This window comes from Sminthopsis crassicaudata, chromosome 1 (genome assembly GCF_048593235.1).
Source record: "Sminthopsis crassicaudata isolate SCR6 chromosome 1, ASM4859323v1, whole genome shotgun sequence".
NCBI classification, from domain to species: Eukaryota; Metazoa; Chordata; class Mammalia; order Dasyuromorphia; family Dasyuridae; genus Sminthopsis; species Sminthopsis crassicaudata.
The window spans coordinates 174,684,423-174,711,750 of NC_133617.1; the positions used below are offsets into that span (position 1 = coordinate 174,684,423).

A 27,328-nucleotide genomic window follows, 5' to 3' on the forward strand; every position below is an offset into this window, starting at 1 on the left:
TCCAAATGTAGAGCTATGAAATAAAGTTTCTAACTGGCAGTTGATTTTTCTTTATTGGTTAGAATTAGATCCAGAACAACGATTTTTACTAATGACTTCCTTCATCTTTTGAAGAATTAAATGACAATTACGATAATTAACATTTTTACAATTCTTATTATAAACCATAGTAATATGAACTCATTTAATCCTCACAAAATCTGGGAGCTAGTGTTATTATCTCCATTTTAGAGATGAGGATACTGGGACAAACAGAGACTAAATGATATGCCTAGGGTCATATAGCTAGTAACTGTTTGAGGCCAGATTTGAACTTAAATCATTCTCTTCAGGCCCAGTACTCTATCAACCATAACACCTAAATGCTCATATGGACAAATCAAGAACTTACTTGCAAATTTTACTATCGTCAAAAGTAATGAATAATTTATCAGTTGTAGATCAAAGGAACAAAATAGACAAAGGAAAATCAGAAATAATGGAACTGACTGGTCAATAAATTCTGAAATATAAATTATGTGGAAAAGAACTTTCTATTTGATAGAAACTGCTGGAAAAATTACAAAGCAGTTCAGCACAAATTAAACTTAGATCTATATCTTATTTTAGACCAACATCAAATTCTACAATAAATTAAAAACAATACAGAACCTGAATATAGAAGATTATGCCATAAAACAATTAGAAGAGAAATACATTGTATAGCTTTATCAGCCAAAGGATAAAGTCAATCGTAAAAAAATAAAATCATTAATTTTCATTAGATAAAATTGAAGCAATTTTATACATAAACAAAATTAATGCACTTCTAATATCTTCTTCTTTTGCTTTCTCAGAAGTCTTGGGAAGGAGGGAGGGAAAATACAAAAAAATACACAAAGCCAGATATCAGAGAGTAGTAAGTAGGGGATTAAAAAAAAAAAAGTATATAAGAAATAAGAGCATATCAGTCACAGCAGTCAGTACATAGAAAGAAGGTTAATAATAATAATAATGTTTATGGATTTTCATGTCTAGAAATAGAACTGGGTAGTCATGTTAGTATTCCCACAGCATTTTCATTTACCTGTTCTGGATTGTTTTCTGTCCCAGGGCTTGGTACAGTGATTGTGTGGTAGCAGATAGAAAGACAATGGAAATATTCTAATGACTACCATATTTTGTATTTTCCCTCCCTCTTTTCCAAGACTTCCAAGAAAGCAAAAGAAGAAGATATTAGAAGTGCATTAATTTTGTTTATGTATAAAATTGTCTCAATTTTATCTAATGAAAATTAATGATTTTATTTTTTATGATTGACTCTATCCTTTGGCTGGTAAAGCTATACAATGTATTTCTCTTCCATTCCATTTTCCATTTAAAGTGCCAGATCTCCTGGCATCTATATCTTCTTCCTAACCTTCACTAGATTACACAATCTATGGGCAAGTTCTTGTCATTTTCATGTCTTTATTTAAAGTCAAGAAAATGAAATCCTATGAAGTCATCTTAATCATATTTTTTACTCCATATAGTTTCTTTTCTAATTTGAAACTTTCAGTATGCTACTGTGATGAAAACAACATCTGTGCCACTAAACATTGTCAGTTTCTTGCTTTGGACTTCAGAATCCCTTGAGATTATTTCTAGCTTCCTTTTGGAAATATAACTTGGTTCCACAAAATTCTAAAGTATTGTTATCTAGATTTGAAAAGTTTGAGAGGTTCTTTGTCAGACGGGTCTGATGTATTTTCCACGAAAATAGTTTATCTCTCAATTGTTTATGTCTCTGAAGACATAACCACTTTAAAACTTCTTGTCAAATGTACCAACCACCATAACTTTCCAAACCTGGCTATTGTACTTTACCAATTCTATGTTTTATCTTCTTTATTAAAATGTCAACTCCATGAAAGCAAGGACTATATCTTGTAGCACTGTATTTGGTATATAATAAGTGTTTGATTCTTTTTTTCATTCTTTCACTTATCATTTAATTCCTAGGGCTCCCTAAGTAATTCCCCTTTTTTCTTTAATTAATTTAATTCCTGGGCCACAGTCATTCTGTTCACTCCAAAAATCCTTGCCTTTTTTTTGCTTAGAGATTTCACATAGATATTGATGTTGTTTGCTCAAAGTTGTTATGGAGAAGTTTGTTGTTATGTTTGTTCATAATCTTACTATACTCCCAAATGACTCTATTTCCTTTATCTGATCATAATCTTTTATCATTCCATCTTTCTCTGAACCTTATGACCACTAGTCTTGGTCTTATTTCTCATTGTGCTCTTCAAACTTTCTACCACTCAATGTTTCTCCAGGAAATCAACTCTTCTTTGATTACATTCTCATCCCTTCCCAATTAAGTCCTTGATGGACCTCTCATCATATTTGGCCAAATCTTAAGCCTGATTTATTCTCATTAATTGTAGCCTATGTTCTTATATACATGCTGAGAAAAAGAACTGGAGGAAGTCAGAAAATTCTACTGTATATTTTCTAATTTCAGTTTGACTCTTACTATAGTAAAGCAATTCTTGCACTTCCTAATCAGTTTTCTATCCCATTCACCACACTGGCAGCTCCAAACCTTTTCATCTTAAGTATTCTACAGATTCTCCTATTTCTACTCTTTTCAATAAAGACCTCACATTATATACTTCACATAAAAAAAATGAAGCCATTTAATGAGTTGTGTTTTTTTTTTCTCCCCATCTCACATTTCCCCAACCTCATACAATACAACAGTTTCTAATGATAAGGTGCTCTTGTCCTTGCCAAAGCCAACCCTTCTATGTGCACCTTTGCTCCAATCATATATTCCTATCAAAAATTGTTCCCACAATCATTCCTCTTTCCTAATCTTCAATTTCTTTCCTTTCCTACTGTCCACAAAAATGCCTGTTATCTTTATCCTTAAACATTATAACTTGATCTTATGTTCCTCATTCTCTTGTACCTTTCCTCAGTTAAACCTATTGGGAAAAAAGCTTTCTATACTCACTGCCTTCATTTCCTCTTTTTTAGCCCTCTTCAAAACCCCCTATAATATATTTTCTGCCCTTAACATTCAAATGACCTTCTAAACTTCCCAAAGTTTTCTTAATGTCAGATCTAATGTCTTTTCTCAGTCCTTAACCTTCTTGAAAGGGTCACTATTGAATATCTTCTCCTAAAAACCCTCTCTTTCCTGTTTTTTTAATAATATTATCCTATCATATTTATCCTCATCCCCATTTGATTGTTTGTTTTTAATCTCCTTTGCATGTTACATCCATTTTACTGTTGGTGTATCTTTCAAAGTTCTGTCATAAGCCTTCATTTCTTTTGTTTCTATACTATCTCTTAAATTCATGAATTTAATTATCATCTTTATACAGATGATTTCTTCATTTATATATTCAGCACTAGTCTGTCTCCTGAGCTTTAGTCCTGAATCACAGCTTCATGCCTGACATTTCAAATTGCATATTTCCTAAGCATCTCAAATCAGTATTCACATTCTGTCTTCAATGCAGCCCTACCCAGCTCAAATCTTTCTCTCTTCTGAAATTTCCTATTACTGTCAGGAGTATTATTATTAGCCTTCTGGTAAGCCAAATTCACAACTTTAATGTCAATTCCAACTTCTCGCTGTTTCCTCATATAACCAATCAGTTGCTAATCCTTATTATTGCTACCTTAACAACATTTGTCATATCTCTTTCCTTCCTCTGTTCACATAGTTACTACCCTAATTCAAGTCCTTATCTTCTCTTATTTGGAATATTGCATTAGATTTCTTAGTGGTTTTATCCACTCCAATTCATCCTTCACACAGTTGCTAAATATCAAATCTGATCATGGTACCACCTACTCAATAAACTCCAGTGGCTCCATTTTACTTCCAAGATTTAATGTGAAGTCCAGTGTTTGGCTTCTAAAGCTCTTCACAGTATTGAGCCTTCTGACTTTTTTGTTTGTTTAAAAAAAAATCTTTTCTTTTTATACTTTTCTCCACTTCTTGTACTTTACAATTTAGCCATTGGCTCTTCTTCTCTCTTCTTTGTGACATTGCACTGACTCATTCCCTTCCCTGGAAACCTTTCCCTATTTACTTTTGATTCTCACAATCTCTGGCTTTCTTTTAAACTCAGCTTAAAAATCACCTCATGCTTGGTGTTTTTCACAGCCCCTGCCTGCTAGTGTCTTGATTTCTAAGGTTATTTTTTAATACTCTCTTAGACACACCTATTTATTTACTCTAGCAGAATGTAAACTCCTTGAGGACAGTAATTGGTTTTGCTTTTCTTCATTATATTCAGTACTTAACATAGGGTATGATAAGGTCAAAAAGAGATAGCCCAAGATAAAAATAATTAACAGGAAAATTCTTGTCTTGGGAGAGGTTAAAAGGAGATAATTTGAGACACAAATGATTAAGATAAATTCCTGTCTTATTTACAAATATCTCCAGAACCTCTTGTGCAAACGTTGTTTTATGACCCTAGTTAGGTATAAAAGGAATTTCTAAAAATATAAACCTTGCACTAGGTTTATCCTTGCCTTATGCTCGCCAACTTGTTCTGGCATCCCAGCCCTTGCCAGGCAGTTTGGCCTTTCTGTAGGCCAAATGCCTATCTATCCCTTTACTATCAGTAAAGACTTTGTTTTAAGTACAGCACTGATGAAGAATTCATTCGCTACTGGACCTGCCTTTGGGTTACTTTGGGGAAGGAAAGAGAGGTAATCAGACCACGAGGAAAAGAGCTGATCCATCTCGGCTTAGAGCCTCAAATTTCTCCTCATCAAGGTATGGCACATGGTAAGCACTTATTGTATTCTTGTCGACTGATTGGCAGTAGGTTCTTAGAATCCTAGCAGTCTCTATGGACCCTTTTCATCCTTTCATAGAATTTAGATTGATAGTTCTTCTCAAAGGATCTAACTCTAGGAAAGAAGCTAGAACCTCGTATATATCCTGGACTAACATGACAGTATTTTAATGTGCCTTCTATTTCCTTATTTCTTTTCTGTCACATTATTACATCTTCCAATCTCTACAATGATTTGAATTCTTTCTGGCTCTGAATCTTTATCCTGTTTATTTTTCTCTTAGAGTACTTCTTCCTTTCTTTATGTGTACACCTCATTTGTTCTGATAGGTCTTTAGCCCTTTCTCTTCCTCCTCTAATGAACATAAATTGCATTTTATGACCATGTGTTTGTCTGTAGCTGCACAGACATAATGCATTTTTGGTAAAATCCTTGACTGCTTCACTTGTACTTCATATTCTCTAGAACAGAGACCCTCAAATCTGTGTCACTCTGCTGCTAACTTTTACTGCTAATTGACATAGCAAAATGGCTCTCTTCCTGAGAACTCCTAAATCTTTTTTTATAGCTTGCCTATCTTTTACCTCTCAGAATTTCTTCTGTTTTCTTTCTTATTCTGGCACTATTTGTCAATATCTGTAATTAGTAATGCCCTAATGTAATTGATCTTCTGCTGTTATCTGTGAGAACATCTTCAATAAAAATTTTGTCTTTTTTCTCTTTTCTCCTCTCACTGCTGGTAAGATATCAGATGTTAATAACTTGTGTCTTTCAATCGAGTTATAAAATATTTAGTTGAGCCTTTAATAAACATTTTCTTCATAAATTGTAGGTAATTGATGCTATCTTCTTCTGTTTGTTTAACAGAGATCTTTATCATCCAAAGGGTGTTTATTGAGTGCATATTTCTAGGCAAGGAGTTTTTGCAGACATTCATAAAGAATCATTGATTCTGAATCCTTTACAAGGAATTACGTGGGGAGAATGAGGTGTTCAGTGCTGGATAGTTACTAGAGGATCATTAGTACCAGATAAGGGTCAAAGTCTTGACCTGGGGGGATAGTCTTGGAGCAATCTGGGAGCTAGACTGAGGCTTGAGGTAGAGTATTATGAAATAGGTTATACCTGGAGTCCAGGACTCTGAAGCCACTAATTAGAGAGGTATCTGAAAGTGAAAAACAAAAACAAAGTAGAAGAGCCAAACTTGGAGTAAAAGACAGATACCAGATTTATCTCACTTTTATCAGAAAAATATGAGCCATGACTCTTCAGAGGAAATTGTTGAGTGGTCAGTAACACTTCAGTTCTTCTTTAGGGATATATTTTGAAATATATAAATATTCAAAGTGATGACAAGAGTGCAAATTATCACAATCCTCAAATTATCACAGATGATATCCTTTTACGTTTATATGTTGAATGCCCCAGTAAGTTAGATGTTTCATCCATTCTTCCTTTTCTCTCATCTTCAATCTCCTGATCTATTAAATCCTTGCCCACTATCTGAAAACATATTTCAGTCTTTCCTTGTGTTAAATATCTTTACCTTAGTCATGTTTTAGTCTCAAGTTATTATTCTGTGACTCCCCTTTAACTACTAAACTCTTTGAAAGAATAATTTTTACACTCATTGCCTCTAACTCCTTCCAACTATTCACTTCTTTAAAATATTGTTTCCAAACCTACTACTGGGCTGAATATATCTTTTCAAAGAACTTTGATGACATTTTAATTGCTAAAATAATTTTTCCCTGCCCTTAGTTCTCATCCTAGGCAGTTCAGTAAATGGCATCAAATATGTTGTCATGATTTTCCCTAAATATATTCCTGTCCCAAATTAAACATTGGTATTGACTCTAAAAAGTTTATATACCATTCTCAAGTCTCATTATGAGATCTGTAGCATGTTCTAGTAAGCAGACTGCTAGACTTGGAGAGAATCAAGAGAGCTGGGTGATAGTCCCAAAATTGACACTGATGAGCTATGTGTGATGTTGGATAACTCACAATATTTCTGCTTCTCTGTTTCCTCATCTCAAAAATGAGGGTGTCAGGCTACATGTCTTTTGAGGTACTTTTCATGTCTAGCATTCTATGAATCCTCAGGCTAAAATGGTAGGAATAAGAAAGAAGTTAAGAAGTATTTAAGGAAGAGGAATTAAAGTAGGGGGATTTTTTTCTTCTTCCCTAGGATTACTAATTGTTCTGATCTAGGTGGAGTAAATTGCTCCAAAGTATTCATGAATTATTTGATGCAGGAAGTATCAGAATCTCTATTTTAAGAGAATTTGGACTTGTGGTATGACATTCTGATAATATGTAAAGTCTACAGGAAAAGACAGGTTAATCTTACCATCTTTACCCTCTGGTAGAAAGAAGTAAGCAGAATTAAATGGGAGGAGAGAAAACATAGGGCCTGGATAATTAACCCTTCAATAAATGAATACTGTTAATTTGTAAATAGTTATTTCCTTTCTTTTGTCTGCATCTTTCATATGGTTAAGGAGCTCTCAATATACTTTATTAAAGGTTATTAAATATGTAATAGACATAATCGATGTAATACTTTTTTTTTCATCAATTGATTATTCATGTCTTTAAAGACTTCAAATGAAGGGCAACTTACAATTTCCAGAACTATAAATAAGTTTTGTTATTGTTGTTGTTGTTGTTGTTGTTGTTCCTCTTCCTCTGATAATGAGTCTAAATTTGATTCTTGGTAATGTCTGCCCACAGATCTTAGTTCTGTCTTTTTACCAACCACATAGGTTAATGAAGGGCTTTTGAATAACTTGTACTTTTTCATTTTCAGGAGTCTAAAGCAATAATAGTGATTTCCTATGAGAATCTTACAACTTTCTAATAGTTTGAAAGAACAGAATATTTGAGATCTTTATGAAATTTATTTAATCATAAAGGTGGGAAGAGTGATCCAATAAAACCCAAGTAGTAAGAGATACAGGATACAGTTGTGAATGAGGGAGAAAAATAATGAGGTCAAGAATATGAAACCAAAAGGATGTGCTTTGGGTTTCTATGGGTAACTGGGGTTGACTGACCATAAATTAACTTTTTTTTTTTTTTTTTTTTTTAATATCTTCCCCCCCACCCCCGCTGGGGTTAAGTGACTTACCCAGGGTCACACAGCTAGGAAGTGTTAAGTGTCTGAGACCAGATTTGAACTCGAGTCCTCCTGAATTCAAGGCTGGTGCTCTATCCACTGCACCACCTAGCTGCGCCCATCATAAATTAACTTTCAAAAGTCCCTTCTCAACAGAACACAAGAAACTGGGTTTGTTACTGGCTGTGTGATATTGGGCAAAAACTTGAGTTAATCAAATTAGTATTGATTTAATAATTATCTTGCCTCAAAGACTTAGCTGTGTGACTGTTCACTTAACCTGTTTACTTTGGTTTCCTCCTTTGTAAAATGAACTAAAGAAGGAAATGGGTCATGAAGAGTCAGAACTAAAACTACTAAATAACAACAGTAAAGGATCAGCATGGGCAAGCCAGTATATACTAGGTGCAGATTCAAAGAAATAAATATCATAGTCTCTACTATACTAATACATACAGAATACAAACAGACATGTGAATACAGTACTTCAATGCAAGGAATTCAAAAAGGAAGAAAACTAAGGATGGATGGTTTGACAGAGGGGATGACGCCTAAGCTTGAGGGAACATGAACATTGTGCGAAGCAAAATCATCATCTCTGGGATTTAGCTTCCTTTTAGATAATTGTTTTGTTCTTCTCTTTCTTCCCTCATCCTTTTAGAAATGGCTTTTGTTTTAAGATGTATCTTGCATATTGAGGTTGAATGTTGAAAGCTGTATTATTACTTCTACCCTTGATAAGATAACTTAATGACTGCTAGAGTAGCTCTTGCTATCAAGGAAACCTCCCTCCACCTTCCTTTCTCCACTCTTGAAAATGATATCTATCTTCTCAAATGTGCTGCCTTTTTCTCACTGTGAGCATCGAGCACTTGCTTTGGATCACCATTTTGATTTCTATTTCTTGGCAGTGACCCAACTGTCTGAATTTGTTCACCACTATCATTTCTATGTCTTGGTCTCAAGGTGGCATAATAATCATACTTTCTATCAAACAATAAACATTTATTAAGCACCTAGTATGTGCCAGAAATTGAACTAAATTCTGCAAATATAAGAAGTAGCAAAAGATAGCCCCTGCCTTCAAAGAACATGTACTCTGATAGGGTTCTAAGGCCTTTCTCTTCCAATTAGTTCTTTGCCTCTGAGAATCTCTTGCCACTGTATTCTGATGATTTTGGAGGAAGGAGTGAAGCTGATGACTTTATACAACTCTGCGTCACTTAAATACAGTTCACATACAAATAAAGAAATTCTCCTAATATCTTTGGTCCTCTTCCAGTACACAGGATGAATAACAGACAACAACAACAGTTAATTGTCCTTTATCAAGCATGTAACCTCCATTACTTTAGAGAATACTTGATGATATAAGTATGGTCAAGCAGTGAAAAAATTTAAAGAACCTAAATGGAGAAAACAGAGGGAAAATGAAAAACAGGCAAATGACCTACATTACAAAGATCTTTGATGGATGATCAGATTAATGTGAAAATTCCCTTCACTGGTACAAATTGCATACATGGTTTCTCAACCTGCACATTTCTGGCTGTCATCACACTATGAGTTCCTTGAGTGTATGAACTACTTACTTTTGCTTCTTTATATCTCCAGCACTTAACATAGTGCCTGGCACATGTTAGGCTCTTAATAAATACTAATTGCCTGATTGTCCATGACTTTCTACAAAGCTTCCAAAGAAGATCCATCCAAATTGTTGCAGAACTTCTAGTTCTGGAATCCAGAAAGAAACTAAAGTAAAATTTTGTGATCCATGTAAAGTTATTTTATATTTTGTGGATACTTTTGAAGAATTTATTCTCTAATATCCAACATCCTTTAATCTATCTCAGTCATGTCAAATTTAAATAGAAATGGATTCTTGCAGGATGAATATTGACTTAGAAAAACACAAATTAATATTATGCTGTATTTTTATTTATTTTGTGAAACATTTGTCAAATACATTTTAATCCAGATGCACTACATGTGATTCAAAAAGTATAATGTCATCCAAAAACAGGAACATCTATAAAACCTTGTCATCCTTAAGGTATCTTTCTTCTATTAGGACTTAGAGTAATACATCCTTTATGATAATGGGAAACACTTTTGTTGAGCAAATTCCCCATTTATGGTCTCATTTAAGAACAATAATCAAAGAATATTGAGCAATTGTTTCTGCCTTTATATCTGCAAAGTAATTTTGTATTGTCTTTAATTTTTTGCTTCTTCCTCAATTATTGATATGTAAGGTTCAAATTAGTTTCCAAGTGATTTTTTATTTTTCTAAATCACTTTAGAATTAGTTTTTAACTGTTTTTTTTCTTCTAGGTTTAAGCCAGGTAGCTGAGGAGTGTGAAGATATTTATTTGGGCAAACATATGTGAGCAACCTCTTAATACTGACCTTCTGACATAGAACAGAAATTCCCTGGGGACAGGAACCAATTTTTAAAAGTTTAACTTTGAACTCTACATATTTAACAGAGTATCTGGCAAGTGGGAGACACTTAACTAATATTTGTGGAATAGCATTTCATTTTCCTTGCCTGGTTCTCATTTTAACACAAAATTATAAGTTACATTTAAGGTAAGTACAGAGGGGAGACTACAAAGATTCCCTTTGAGGAGCCAATATAAACCTGGTCTCTAACTTCCATGTGACACAATTTGACTTATATACCAATCAATATGCATTTTCTACTTTATTTCTGCCTATCACAATTTCTTTTACCCTTTAAATGGATTCTTTCCTTCTGTTTAAAAAGTGGTTGAGCACTTCTGAGTTGAGCAAAATAAAACCTCCTCTGTAGTTACAGAGATTATGTGGATGAGGCAGACCATTGCTTAGAGTACTTTGAAATCCTCTGTGATCAAAATTTAAAATGAACTTGTTCCATGAAAATAGTAAGGTTTAGAGATGAAGAATATGATTTTTTTAATCCAAGCACTGCTATTTAGGACCCATGTAACTCTGGGTCAATTAACTTCTCTCAAGTTCAGGTTCCTCATCTGGAAAATAAAGGGTTTGAAATAGCACTGGATAATATTGAAGGTTGTTTCTAACCCTAAACTTATGATCTTATGATTTTGTGAAAAGCCTATGTATTCAAGCATATGCGTTTGTATTTAATGCTCCACTTTTGGAGAGTACTTGTTTATAACTCTGTGTTATATATGCACACACAATACACATATACATATACATACACAATACATATATTACATGCACATAAATATTTTATTGCTTTTTAGTCATTATATCTGACTCTTCATAATCTCATTTGGGATTTCTTGGTAAAGATACTAGAATAGTTTGCTATTGCCTTCTCCAGTTCATTTTACAGTGGAGGAACTGAAGCACACAGGATTAAGTGACTTGCATGGGGTCACACAACTAGTAAGAGTCTCATAAAGATGAGTCTTCTTTATTCCAAGTCTAGCTCTCTATCTACCCTACTACCTACACACACACACACACACACACACACACACACACACACACACACACGTGTGTGTGTGTGTGTAAGTGTATGTATACATACAAAAATAGGCACATGTACACATATATAATACATATATTCAATTAATTTACATATACAAAACATATATATTATATATAAAATACAGTATTAAAATTTAAAATAAATATAGCAATGCACATAAACAGTTCAAAGATAGTTATTTATATTCAAATGCTTCCTAACATTTCCACCATGCCTAGTACTGTATGTTCCTAGTATCAGTCACGTAGAAAATATTTAATAAATGCTCAATTTCTATCTTTCAGGTATTTTCTAAGGATCAGACATCATGCAATTCAGAGTATAAGACATCAGGGTGTAAATGTTAGGATATATTTGGGTATAAATAATGAACCATGAACTGTTTTTGTTCTTAAATCCCACTAATTATTGTTCTTGGAACACTTTATTTAAATACTTGATGGAGGAGAGACTGAGGTAACCCAACAGTAATTACTACTGTGGCTTCCATGAGGCCCTACAAAGGTCTGAAATATGTAGAAAAACAAAGTGAAATTTGGTTCTGTTGGAATACCATCTACATTAGAACCAAAAAAAAAAAAAAAAAAAATTAAAAAAAGGATAGAAGAAATCAAAAAAAGATTACCTAGACAACAGATGTGATAAATGGGAACTTATCTAATTCATAATTAGTTGCTATCTTCTTTTTAATTTTAAAATTTAAATATTTGTTGATATCGTTTGTTTTTCTTACCTTTATTTGCACGTACCTACACACCTCTCTTTTTCTCTCTCCTTCCTCCCTCCCTCCCTCTCTCCCTTCCTTCCTTCCTTCCTTCCTTCCTTCCTTCCTTCCTTCCTTCCTTCCTTCCTTCCTTCCTTCCTCCCACCCTTCCTTCCTGCCTCCCTTCTTCCCTCCCTCCCTCCCTTCCTCCCTCTCTTCCTTTTTCCCTCTCTTCCTTCCTTCCTCCTTTCCTTCCTTCCTTCCTTCCTTCCTTCCTTCCTTCCTTCCTTCCTTCCTTCCTTCCTTCCTTCCTTCCTTCCTTCCTTCCTTCCTTCCTCTCTCACTCCCTCTTTCCTTCCTTCCTTCCTTCCTTCCTTCCTTCTTTCCTTCCTTCCTTCCTTCCTTCCTTCCTTCCTTCCTTCCTTCCTTCCTTCCTTCCTTCCTTCCTTCCTTCCTTCCTTCCTTCCATCCTTCCTTCCTGCCTCCCTTCTTCCCTCCCTTCCTCCCTCCCTCCCTTCCTGCCTCCCTTCTTCCCTCCCTTCCTCCCTCCCTCCCTTCCTCCCTCCCTCTCTTCCTTCCTCCCTCTCTTCCTTCCTCCCTCTCTTCCTTCCTTCCTTCCTTCCTTCCTTCCTTCCTTCCTTCCTTCCTTCCTTCCTTCTTTCCTTCCTTCCTTCCTTCCTTCCTTCCTTCCTTCCTTCCTTCCTTCCTTCCTTCCTTCCTTCCTTCCTTCCTTCCTTCCTTCCTTCCTTCCTTCCTTCCTTCCTTCCTTCCTTCCTTCCTTCCTTCCTTCCTTCCTTCCTTCCTTCCTTCCTTCCTTCCTTCCTTCCTTCCTTCCTTCCTTCCTTCCTTCCTTCCTTCCTTCCTTCCTTCCTTCCTTCCTTCCTTCCTTCCTTCCTTCCTCTTTCTCTCTCTCTTTCTGCCTCACACACACATTATATATATGTATGTTTGTTATCTCTCCTCCATTTAGAGATACATCCTTCATAATAAATAATAAAAGAGAAGGGGAAAATTTTTCAGAAAAAAAGCAACATTTCAACCAAGGTCAACATTTTGTATAGTTCTCTACTTCATAGCCCCTTACTTCTACAAAGAAGAAATAGATAAAGACACATTTTCATATGTCTTCTTTAGAGCCAGGCATAGTGATCTAATATTTTTATTTTAGTTCTATGGAATACTTTACTTCTTTACCAGCTGATGGGTTTTTTTTTTTTTTTTTTTTTTTTGTTTCCAGTTCTTTTCCTCTACAAAAACGCTGCTATAAATATTTTGCTACATATGGGATCTTTTTATCTTTGACCTTCTTGAGGGATATTCCCAGAAATGATATCTCTGGGTCAAATGGAGTGAAAATCTTAGTGACATTCTTGGCAGGATTCCAAATTGCTTTCTACAATATTTGGACCAATTCATAGGCTCATAGTTCTAGTATTTCCTCCATTCTTTAAATACTAACAATTCCATCTTTTGAAATCTTTACTAGTTTGCTCTGAGTTGTGAGATAAAACCTCAGAATTGTTTTGATCTATATTCTCCATAGTATTTTGGAGACTCCTTTCAGGTGGTTTTTAAGTGCCTATAAATCTTTTGTTAATTCTTCATAACCTTTGTTTTCATATCCATTAGAAAATGGGTTTGATCTTAATAAATTGAATTAGATTCCTTTATATCTTGGATAGCAAAATTTGTTGCTACTTTCACTAGAAAAAAAAGATAATTTTCTATCCCTGCTTGGATATTGCATCAATATCTCGATTTCAATTTATCTAAAATATAACTGACAGTTCTCTCCCTCCCCTTCCTCATTTATATCTCCTAACAAATTCTCTACTTTTTAGCAAAGCATCAGGTCAATATAGTCTTAGAATCATTCTTGACTATTTTTTCTCCTTTTAATTCCCTACCATGTTAAATCATTATTCAAGTCTTATTGATTTTACTGCCACAGAATCTCTTACATCCAACCTCTTCTATCACTCAAATGACATCAATTCATTATAAGAACTTTGCAAGAAACAAACATAAAAAACCCAATTCAAATATTATGGAGCTACTATTATTATTGTACAGGAGTTATCAGCAGGCACAATACAAGACCATAAGTCCTAGAGTAATATATTCTAAAATCAAAAGAACTAGGGTTGTAATCAAATATATCATATCCAGCAAAATCATCCATAATATTGAATGAAAAAACACGGACATTCAACAGACTTACATATTTTCAGGAATTTGTCTCAACCAAAACCAAACTTAATAGAAAATTTAACATATAAGAGCCAATATCAAAGATTAATTTCAAGGAACTCAATAAGGACAGCTTGTTTATGTGTTGTACATAGAAATGTATACCATATGTTTAATTTTGACATCAGTATTTGGCTAGCTCAAAAGAAAGATTGGAGCAGAGTTGAGTATAATTTGATTAAAAAAGCAATATTGTGTGGAAAAAGGTAAAAATAGTAATTATGTCATACAAATGAATTGCAGAAGAAGCACCAATACAGAGGCATTAGAGAGGGGAGGAGGGCTTATAGCTCTAAAAACATTGTGAGTGTGTGTGTGTGTTATGTGTGTTATGTGTGTGTGTGTGTGTGTGTGTGTGTGTGTGTGTGTGTGTGTGTGTGTATGTGTGCTCGTCATGAAGGGTATAGCATCTTCCAAAATCTATAAAGAAAAGAAGGGGGAGGAAATAGGATAAGGTGGGGTATAGAAGGATATGTAGCATAATGGTAATGTAGGATAAGGTATAGAGATTAATGGGAATGGAATAAGAGGGAAGGGAAAGATGGAGGAAGTAGAGGAGGACAGCACACATGCATGGGGGTGGTTAAGAATTAGCAAGGCAAATTAAGGAGCAGAATTAAAGGGTTAGAAGGGATAGGAAATAAGAGCTATACAGAAGCTTTACAATTTGTTATGGGGAAAAAAAAAAGTAGAGCTAATAATCATTTATCTTAGCCTAAGTCAAACTTAAAGATTCAATAAAGAGAGAAAACTACATAATATATCAGTCATATTAAAATTGTTCAAGGTGCATATTTACATTTGGATAAATGTGTATACATGTAGATATGTGTATGTGTATATAGATACACATTTATGTATGTAGATCTGTAGCATGAATATATATGTGTATATATATAAATATACTAGTGCTTAACTGTACTCAGCTTGGGGTGGGGAAGAAAAAGGGGAAAAAAGAATAAAGTAAGAGGTACATAGCAGAGAACAAAATAACTTACAAGGAAGCAAAGAAAAGATGGATACTAATGAATTTAATTTCATATATATATATATATATATATATATATATATATATATATATATATATATATATATATATATATATATATATATATATATATGTGTATATGTGTGCTTTCTTGAAATGGAAAATTATTATCATATATTTTGATATTTTGTATCCCCCCGATGTTCTGCTAGGAACATGACAATATTTTGTTTTGTTTTGGTTTTTTTGCATTTTCCTTTTCTATCTTTTTCTATTCTGTTTCTTTTGTTATTTTGTATTTAGGGGGAAAAAAAGAAAGAAAGAAAATCCTCAATGGCTTCCTACTGGCCTTGAGATAAAATACAAAATTTTCATCCTATCCTTTAAAGTCTTTTACAAAATCTGTCTAGAAACATATGTTTTTACTTTTATTTATATTGATTTCCTTCTTGCACTATGTATTCAAACTAAATTGGATCATTAGCTTTTCCCCAAACTCAACTTTACATCTTTTGCCGCCATGGCATCCTACAAGTCATCCCCAATGCTCCCTCTCCTTGTCTTACCCTCTTAGAATAATGCATCTTTTCTTCCTTTAGGAAATGGTTGTTCAAATGCCATCTTCTCTGTGAAGCTCTCTGACTCACATCTAGATGCTAGTATCCTCTTTCTCCTCAAATTATCTTGTACTCAAGTGCCAGTTTTCTTCCTCAAGAGTAGCATCCCCCAGGGCAGAAGGTGATGTATATCATAAAGGGATTAAACTTTTTTTTTTTCACTCAAGACCCCTTTTCACCTAAGAAATTTTTATGTCCCCATGTATAAAGGTATATAAAATAGATATACAAATCAAGCATTTAATTATAATAAATCAATTCATGGCCCCCAGATTCAGTTATGCAGTCTCAGCCAGTCAGCAGTCTCAATATAATGTCCTGCTAGAGTCCCCAAGTTGGGATGATAAAACATACTCTTGCTTTCTAGAGCCCCCACACCGGGGTGGATTAAGATAGAGTATCCAGACTAGCTCTCTGGAGGATCTCGGGACCAGCCTGAGTCCTTGGCCTTAGTGGAGAAGTGATGAAGGCAGGAGAGCCACCAAGAGGCCAGTCAAGTCTTCTCTTCCTGTGGCTGAGTTTGTCCCTAGTTTATATACTCTATTACAATTAAATCCATTCATCAAACTATTACCATTTGAGGGAACCATTATTTGTTGTAAGATGAATTCAATCATACTGAACTAGAGAACTCACATGCTAAACTAGATAACCACTGTCTTATCAATTCCACTGAGTTAACACCTTGTTGTAAGAATACTTGCTTCAAATAAATTTCTCTTTGTGTCACTCTTATTATTATGTAGCTCAGGGAAGAATCCTTGAACAAAATATGCAGTATATTTTGTAATGTGATAGAACTGGAAAAGTCTCTGGACAGATGCTGCCTTCATTCCCTATTACTTTTTTGATTTTATCAAGATATTTCACTTCTGTGGTCATCAGCTTTCTCCACTTCAAGAAAAGGTGGTTTTCAGTACACACCTCTCAGACTGGCTAAAATAACAGAAAAAGATAATGACAAATGTTGGAGAGGATGTGGGAAAACTGGAACACTGATACATTGTTGGTGGAATTGCCATCCTGGAGAGCAATTTGGAACTATGCTCAAAAAGTTATCAAACTCTGCATATCCTTTGACCCAGCAGTGTTTCTACTGGGCCTATATTCCAAAGAGATCTTAAAGGAGGAAAAGGGACCCACATGAGCAAAAATGTTTGGGGCAGCCCTTTTCTTAGTGGCAAAAAAATTGGAAACTCAATGGATGCCCATCAATTAGAGAATTGCTAAATACATTATGGTATATGAGTGCTATGGAATACTATTGTTCTATTAGAAATGACCAGCAGGATGATTTCAGAGAGGCCTGGAAAGACTTACATCAACTGATGCTGAGTGAAATGAGCAGAATCAGGAGACTGTTATATATTTCAACAACAAGACTCTATGGTGATCAATTCTGATGGATGTGGCTCTCTTCAACAATGAGATGATTCAAACCAATTCCACTTGTTCAGTGATGAAGAGAGCCATCTACACCCAGAGAGAGACCTGTGGAAACTGAGTGTAGATCACAACATAGCATTCTCACTCTTTCTGTTGTTGTTTGCTTGCATTTTATTTTCTTTCCCAGTTTTTTTTCCTTCTTATCTGATTTTTCTTGTGCGCAAGATAGATAACTGTATAAATATGTATGCATATATTGGATTTAACATATATTTTAACATATTTAACATGTATTGGACTACCTGCCGTCTAGGGGAGGGGATGTGGGGAAGGAGGGGATAATTTGGAACAGAAGGCTTTCCAAGGGTCAATGTTGAAAAATTACCCATGCACAAGTTTTGTAAATAAAAAGCTTTAATTAAAAAAAGAAAAAAATAAAGAAAATACCTTATTATTTAAAAAAAAAAAAAGAAAAGAAAGAAAAGGAAGTTTTACTAGACGAGCCACCAGTTCTCTTCCTGACTCTATTTTCCAGGAATCTCTGGTGGTATGTACAGCTAATTATCATGCAAAGTCCCTTTTCTCTTCCTTTCCCTTCCCAAATTCCCAGAATATACTCTTCTGAAAACACATAGCTTGGCTTAACTCACTGACATTGAACACATATGTCTTCCCCCTAAGAAATGCTGAAGATAGACATTAAAGAGGTGACTGATTTGTGGACTAACCCTTTACAATAAGATCTAAGCAAAGTGGAACAGAGCAAATTTAATCTGGCTCAGATATCTATTCACTTTGATCCAGGTGACTTACATATGGCACAATAACAGGGAAGGCAAACTTGTCTGCAGAGATTTTCAACTTGGGAAATGAAACTTCCATTTTACTGATAGTAAGGTCCGTGAGATCTAGAGCCAGGTTTGAATCAGTGAATGGCATGGCACCAGATAAGAATGCTTAACTTGGATGGCAGAGCAGGGCATCAGATATAAAGGCTTTTGGATGGCAGTAAGAGGAGCAAGTATTCTAGAACTTGGAACAACTGCAGACATCATTCAGCTCACACAATTGCCTAATGACTAACAATGTTATGTACTGACAGAATTGGCTGGTAAAACTTTAATTCAGGCCAAGATCTTTTATAGACTGAAAGTCAACTTCTGCTCAAATCAGAATGATGCTTGTAGGTTTTGAATGGTAGCAAAGAAAGTTTCTACTTTTAACTCTAGCAGTTCAACCTACTAGTTCATTTATGACGTCATATAAAAATACATTTTGGATAGGGTCAGTATGTTCAAGCCATGTCATTACCCTGGTTTTCAGATATTCGTGAAGAATAGCACTTCTTGAAAAATAAAGGGTTAGCCCTTTTCATGGCTGTTCATTCACCTTCAGTGTCCACCTGTGGGTCCAAGAAGCTTCAGCATTGCAGTGGCCACACCCCAGTAAACTGTCTTGGCAATTAGACTAGACCAGGTAGTGGTAGCCAACAGGCCTTAAATCTGTTAGTGAGTCAGGGAGATGTCTACCCCAAGACACAGACTTTCCCAAGTAGAATGGGTGAATGAGAACAATATTTTCAATAACCATGAAGGTGTCTGAAGCAGATACTGTGAAGCACTTAGAGTTTGGGCAGACATCGAAGATGCTTCCATAACATCCTGGGCCATCACTAGACATCCTGAATTTTGTCTTACCACTGGCCTTCGATGATTTTGAAAGAGAGAATAAGACTGAAAGTTTTGTGCAACTCTGCCTTACTTAATTCCAATTCGCATGCAAGTTAAGACATCCCTGTGCTGTCATTGAAGCTGAAGGACAAACAACAATAATCTAATGACTTACATTCCAAGCTAATAAAATTTCTTGAAGAAAAGTCATGTACTCCCTTAAGTGACTTTGTGACCTTTGGACAAGTCTCTGGAATTCTCTGCGCCTGGAGGAGAAATTTTTACTTATCTCTGTCAGATGAATATTGTAAGAATTATAAAGCACTGCCAGCTCCTCAAAATAAAGATGGTGAAATAATTATTACTACTAATGATAGTTATTAACTTCTGTCTCAGGTGAGTCACCTATACTGAGCAGATGACATTTCTTTATAAATGTTATTCCTTACTTGGTCTCAACCATTTAAGACAGCTAAATATATGTTAATGGAGATTTCTTTAATATGTTAGTCCAGAACAAGACAAAAAACTTTTCTGTTTTGTCTTTAATAAACTTGAAAAACCTAATGCCTTTAAGTTTTATTCCTGAGTTAGTATTTTGATAAACAAATGATATTTTTAAAAAATCTTTTGTGTTGCTGTTGCTGCTAAAGTAACATAGGCAATTGAATTAGTATTACTAGTTATGTCATTAAAACCCTTTAATATTCAAGGTAGCCACTAATCTTTTTGCTACATCTATGATATCATTAGTTTGAATACTCATTCTACCAACTTAAGGTCAAGTCTTTCAGACTTTTGTCTCATGCAATTCTTGCCTATATTTCCTCATAAATCATCTATAGAAAATCTAGCCAATACAATGAAGGCCTTACTTTGGTTCTTTGGATACCAATGAAGAGTAGGGTTTAGCTATACATCTGAACACTCTTGCTATTTGCCCATTTCCTTTTCTTGTCATCTATTGTTATTATTGAATCTTTTTACCTGTGTCTGACTCTTTATGATCTCATTCAGGGTTTTCTTAGCAAAGATATTGGAGTGGTTTGCCATTTCCCTCTTCAGATCATTTTATAGAAGAAGAAACTGAGGCAAGCAGAGTTAAGTAATTTGGTCAGGATCCCACAGCCAGTAAGTATCAGAGGCCAGATTTGAACTCCAAAAGAGGAGTCTTTCTGACTCTAGATCTGAAGCTATATCTACTATGCCCCCTAATTGCCCCTTTTCTAGTCATACATATCCTTAATAATATTTTCTATCATTTCAATAAGGATTTGCCTCATTCTTTGCTGAAAATATTGAGAATGTCAATACAAAACTTTCTTTTCCATAAATATCAAATTGTCCCCAAATCGGTCATTGCTCTTTCCCATTTGGTTCTACTCTCAGAATTTTAGGTAACCCTTATACTAACTATAAACAAGTCCCCTATTTGTATTCTTGTTCCCATGTACTTCTATCATTCCAGAAACTTGCTTCCTAGATAAGTCCCTCTGTTTTTTTAAATTTCAATCTTAGCTCATTCACTCATTCTGTCAATGCCTCCTACAAATACACCCAATCTGAAAAAACATCTTCACTTGACTCTACAATTCCACAGATTTAGCTTATCTTTGTATATCTTTTCTTTCTTTCATAGCCATATTTCTAGAAAAATAAAGCTGTCTATACTCTTTGCTTTCTTTTGTTCACTTCCAACTCACTTCACAAGTCCTTACATACAATATGACTTCCTTCTCATTAATTGACTGAAAATGTTCTCTTGAAGGTCATTAATGATTTCTCTATTGTGGAGTTTTGTTTTTTTCTTCCTATTTGTTTTATTGATCCGCTTTATTAATTATTCACATTTTGGGGGAGTCTTCTTAAAGCACAAGGTATTTGCCCCCATCCCCTTATTTTCATCCTGTGGATTTCTATACATTTTAAATGCAATGAGTTATAGGGGTATGATTTTTTTTTCTCTGCTCAGATTAATCTTTAGAAGGCCCAGAATTATTTTGTATTTCTCTTTAAACTTTCAGCCTTGATGTCTGTTCTCTAAATTAATTCTTTGGGTAAGGTTTGTTGCCCATCAGAAATGGTCATTTGGGCTTTTCTGTGAGGAGGCTCACTGGCCACTTCATTTTTATTAGCCTCACTCTTCTGGGTCCCATTACCTTTTCTGAAATTGCCTTTCTTCAACTCCTAAGCTAGCTTCATGGATATGAAGGATATAGAATGTTCTTAACACTGTTAAGGAAGCCATGTATTTACTTGTTTCTTTTTTAATACTGGCCACTTGTTTCCTCATATACTATATCAATCATTGCTTCATTTCTCATCTCTTTTCTACTTCATTGCTTCTAGGATCCATACACACTTCTCCTCCATGTATACCTTATTTGCCTATTTTCTGTTGCTCATATAGAACAACCAATCACTTGCCTTTATACTTTTGTACCAGTCACTCCTCATTCCTAGAATGATTGTCTTCCTCACTGCTGCTTCTTGGAACCTCTTTCTCCCTTTAAGGCTTAACTCAATTCCCACTTCCGGATTCCTCCAGTTGTTAGTAGCTCTTCCTCAATATATTATTTTTGTACATATTCTGTATTTACTTTTAGGAAAAATATTCTACCAATGCAGCAGACTGTGATCTCCTCAAAAGTGGGGGATGTGCTACTTTTTATATCTCCTTTCCCTAGCACAGTACTTGACATATAAGGAGCACTTAATACATCAATCAATCAACAAGTGTTTATTAACTTTTTTGCCCATGACAATACAAGTAGAAACTAATTCCTCATAAATACTTCCTTCTTTCCTTTCTAAATAATAAAAAAAGTCTAAAGTTGAGAAGTTTGGGACACTTCCCTGATACAATTATTATTATCCATTCCATGGATATGCTCAAATTTTTATGCTGGTGATGGTTTAGCTTTTCAAGATTGCTATAAGAAAGATTGAGGACTGAATGTGTTTTAAATGTGTCTACACTTCAAATTTTACCTTGAAAATATTTCCAAATTGAAGATTCTGTGGTTTTCCATGGGTAAAGTTCAAATGTGTTTCAGCCCAAAGTACCTCACACTATCCTTTTATTAACCACAGCAGCTTTCTGTTGCTGGTCTGTTTCCTCCAGGAACTGATTGTGCAATCACTTCACATTCCTCTAAGGAAAAATAACCACAACCAAACAGGTCAGTCACTGATATATCCATTAATTTTAAAAATCAAACAAGAAGGAGATTTTTTCCACTTAAGGAGATAGATAAAGCAATATATGATGAAGAATAATAACTAGAAATCTTGAGAAGATGGACATAATATCGATATTAGTATCCTCAGTATGGCACTAGACAAAGAGGAAGGAGGGAGGAAAGGAAGAAAGAAAGAAAGGAAAGAAGAAGGGAAGAGGGAAGGAGAGATGGAGGGAGGGAGGAAGCAAAGAAAATCTGGGTGACACAGTGTGTAGATTATTAGACCTAGATTCAGGAAGCTTCATCTTTCTGAGTCTAAATCTGGCCTTGGACACTTATGAGCTTTGTGACCCATGGCTAGTCACTTAATCCTGCTTGCCTCAGTTTCTTCATCTGTAAAATGAATTAGAAAATGAAATGGCAGATCACTACAATATATTTGCCAAGGAAACCCCAATGGGGTCACAAAAAGTTGGATATGGCTGAAAGCAACTCAACAACCAAACAACTTCTGGATTCCAGGATCAATATTCTATCCACTATCCCACTAATTGACTTAAATAAAATCCAATTCTTCCAAGTCAGGAAAAAGTTCACTTTCTCACATACATAGCAAAAAAATTCATAACTATACTCCATTTTTTCTTTTAATAAGAAGAGCCCTGGGTAAACAGGGTGAACTACTTCTGTTACTCTTTAGTGTGTCATGTTGTTTATCTCACTTTAATTTTGTCATCTACAAAACATAGATGGTAACACTTGCACATTCTCCTTCACAGAGTTGTTTTAAGGATAAATTTGTTACTGGATATAAAGGACTTTGTGATTTTTAAAAGATATATTCATGTCAATTATTATCAATTACAAATGATGACACCCAAAGCTTTCTTCTTATCAATTTCAATTACATCCTTCTGATATGAACGAAGTTCTAATCAATGAATATACAATAGAAATTAACTTTTCTTAATACAAGATTAATTTACACATTATGGTAAATTTGTTCAGCAAAATTGAATCAGATCCCCTACTCCTGTCTTTTCAATCTTGTAATAAAGAGCAACATTAATATAATTTTCCTACCCATTGGGGATATTTGAATAAAAATGAGTATGTTAATTATATAAATTACATGCATGTAGGGAATTAATGCATTATCTTGTGACAAAAAAAATCAGTTAATATACTAGCATTTTAAAATTTCTCATATATCAGTCAGTATTTTATGGCTGGAAATACAAAGATAAAGATAAATGTAGCCCCAGCCCTCGGCAAGCTTACATTTTTTGGAGGAATTAACAGATACATAAGTACTTAAGGATATACAAAGTAAATGCAGAGTAATTTAGGAGAAAATTTAGGAGATTCACAAGAGTTATGGATAAGAAATGGCCCTACAGTCAAGAAATACTGGGTCCAACTCCTGCCTGAGTTCCAATATAGCCCCAGACAAAGCACTTCCTATCTATGTGACCCTGGCTAAATCACTTAACTCCAACTGCCTTACCAAAAAAGAAATAAAAATAGGTGAAAAGTGATAAGAGTTTGAGCTAGGATGGTAGTTTTGTGGGTAAGAAAAAAAGAGATAGAGGCAAAAATGTTGTTGAGATAACATTTTTAAAAATAGAGTAGGCAATTGATTATGAAAGGGAGAATATGAATGACTCTGAGGTAGAAAGCATAATGGGTCCTTTGAGAGAAATGATGGAAGTTTGGAAGAAAGGTGGATTTGGAGAAAAATAATGAGTTCTGTTTTGAAAATATTCTTCTCAGACTCTAGTCCAATATCCAATAGGTAATGAAGGCCTAGAGATAGAAGAGAGAGCAATAGATAGGTAGATAGATAGACAGATCAATAGATGGATAAACAGATAGATATGGGAATCATCAGCTTACAAAATATAATGCAGCACATGTAAGTTAATGTTTGTCAATCAACCAATCAAAAAACATATTAAGTACATAATATGTGCCAGAAGTATACTAAGTACTTCAGAGTAAATTAATATATGTTTAAAAATTGTCACATCTTTTTTTTACAATAATTAGCTCTTTTAAAGCTAGAGAGCAAGATAAAGGTTTCTTATATAGTGATTCCCTCCTCTGTAGTTTTTGTAAGTTTATCTTAGACAATTTTTATGAGTTCCATCACAAATAATTCTTGAATTCAGATCATCAATGGAGTTTTACCTTTACAGAAGGAATTTGCAGAAAGAGTGGATCAGAAAAAAGGCCTCATATACTCCAAAATATCTACAGCAGCACTTTTTGATAACAAAGAATTGAAAACAAAATAAATGCTCATTGATTGAGGAACGGCTAAATACATTATAGTACATGAGTGTACTATATGTACATTGTACATATATGTAATGGAATGTATGTACATAAGGAATGGAATACTATGGTGCTGTCAGAAATGATGACTGTGATAAATACAAAGAAACAGGAAGAAATCTATATGAATGGAAGCCGAGAGAAGCAAGCAGAATCAGGAAAACAAGAAACACAGTGATGACAACCACATAAATTAAAAAGCATGATGACATACTAAAACATCAAAAGTAAGTGTAACAAAATTATAATGATAAAATGAAACTCACATGAAGAGATATGAGCAACACCCCCAACCTACCTTTTCATGGAGACAGGAAGATGACAATTGTTAGAAAAAATATATGTTTATTGATTTTTTCAGTGTAAAGATCAGTTGAGCAGACTTTTTTCCCCTCCAAAAACCATTATTTTGTCATATGAGATAGTAGAGAGGAATTTTTGAGTTACTATGGAGATGTAAAAATTATAAAATGGTATCAATAAAAATATAAAATAAAAGAAAAGAAGGAAAGAATGGATAAGGTTGATACTAGGAGGTTTGTCTCATCATTTAATAAGATTGAATATGTAAGACTTGGTCTATTTTTTTTGTTTTTGTTTTTTTGGGGGGTTTTGTTGTTGTTGAGGTAATTGGGGTTAAGTGACTTGCCCAGGGTCACACAGCCAGGAAGTGTTAAGTGTCTGAGACCTGATTTGAACTCGGGTCCTCCTGAATTCAAGGCTGGTGCTCTATCCGCTATGACACCTAGCTGCCCCTTGTTTTATTTCTGTTTTAAGACTTGATCTATTTCTTAAATTACTTTAGTAATCACTTCTATGTAGCATTCCTAAAAGCTACTTCTTTTATTACTTCTTCAGTCTCTTATTTATCTATGCTCTTCTTCAAATTTTTTCCTTTTTATTTTTGGAGTATTTGACTAAATAATAATGGTGACAGTATTAGATTCTTGTGTTACTTTATCATTTTTGTTAATTATTATTTATGTAACTGTGTTTATTATTAGTTTTTATTTTTTCTTTATAATGTAAGCATCTTGTGAGCATGTTTTGTTTCATTAGTTGTCATTACATTCCAATTGTCTAGCATACTGCCTGGTATTTAATAGGTGATTAATAAATGCTTATGGACTGATCCTTCAACCAAACGTCAGCTTTTAGAGGGACATTGATTCAGGACCACTGCTGATATTACTATCCAAGTAAATATTGTCCTTTTAATGAAAAAATTCAATACTCTTTTTCTTAGATTTTCCTCTTATTTTCTATACATAAATCTTTTCATTTCCACAAATCTGAAAATAATGGTACAGCATTAAACAGTTGGTTTCTTCTGAGCATAGCCTTCTTTTCTCATCTCTTCTATGCATGATCTGGAGCACAAACAATAACTGAGGAGTTAACTTGGGTGGGGATAAATTCTACTGCCATGGAGACTATTCTTACTGAGGCAGAAAAGGCCAAGAAAGGTTCACTAATAGAGCTTTCACTCAGACACTAACAATATGTTTTCCAGCCCTCTGCTCATACCCCCCGCCAATTCCTCCTTTACTCTGTCATCCACACATGGGACTCTGGAGATCTCCTCCCTGTTTACTGAAAGGAGACAATTCCCAGTGAGGGAAGAACTTGGGTTGTTCCAACATTCAATTCCATTGGAACAGAGCTTTCTCTCACATGATGGCTTCTCAGCCTTCTAAGGGAGATCTAAAATGAGCTGGCCAGGCACATTCCAGGGCTGGATTTGGCTTGGGTACATTTATTTCAGAGTGAGGAGAGAAGTCCGCTGTCAGTGCTTAACAAATAATAAATAATTCTATAAATGAAAAAAAAAAAAAAACTTAATTCCACTCCAGATCTTTGTCATATGTTTGTATACTGCCAGATTTCTAACATGCTCCATGAGGTATAGAGGCCCCTCAGAGAGTGTTCTGAAGTTAAAATAAATACTGGTACTTCTGGACACTGCCAGGAGTGTCCTTCTGCCTTCCTTCACTCTGACCCATAGTCTATACCTCCTGATAGAATGGTGTTAAAGCCTATGAAGGACAGAAAGAGAAAGGAGGCTCACTCCTTCAGCTATGGGGAATATTCAAGGACTCCAGCAAAATCTTCTGAACAACTCATTTACTGAATTTCAGACTCAGTTTACTCATGTGAAAAATGGGAATGATAGTTGCATTTACCCCATAGGGTAATGAGGATCAGATTAAGTACGATCAATACGGCATTGGCTCCAGCTTATAAATTTTGTGATATAATAAATATTGCCATGCCTTGCCTGGATATAAAGGGATACCTAATGGCATAGTCCACAAAGTATCTACAGCTTCTATCCTTAGGGACACCCAATACCCATAAAGATTGTGTCTGCTTCATGGTCATATTGTTAGTAAGGGTCAGAGGTAGGGCTTGAGCCTAAATTTTTCTTGCTCTAAATTCAATCAATCAATATTTGTTAAATCTTTATAATATATCAGGCAGTGTGCTAAATGCTAAGGATACAAAAAGAGGCAAAAGACAGTTCCTATCCTCAGGGGAGTCGAAATCTAACAGACAAGACAATTATGTACAAACTTTATATGGGATAAGAAGGAAAAAAGAAAAGAAGATACTAGAATTACAAAGGGTTAGGGAGACTTCCAGAAAAAAAAAAAAAAAAAAAAAAAAAAAAAAGATTTTATTTATAGCTTGAAGGCAAACAGGGAGGCCAGTAATCAAAGATGAGGAAGGAGAACATTCCTAGCATGTGAGACAACCAGAGAGAATATGAAG

General features: G+C 34.6%; 1 long non-coding RNA gene across 1 annotated transcript in view; it reads left to right on the top strand.

Moving 5' to 3' along the window:
* The first annotated feature begins 4,469 nt into the window (after positions 1–4,469).
* LOC141553307 (uncharacterized) overlaps positions 4,470–27,328 on the top strand; it is a 276,064-nt gene continuing 253,205 nt past the window's right edge. The window contains exon 1 of the long non-coding RNA XR_012485390.1: positions 4,470–4,771. This is a non-coding gene — a long non-coding RNA (uncharacterized LOC141553307). The remainder of the gene's footprint in view (positions 4,772–27,328) is intronic.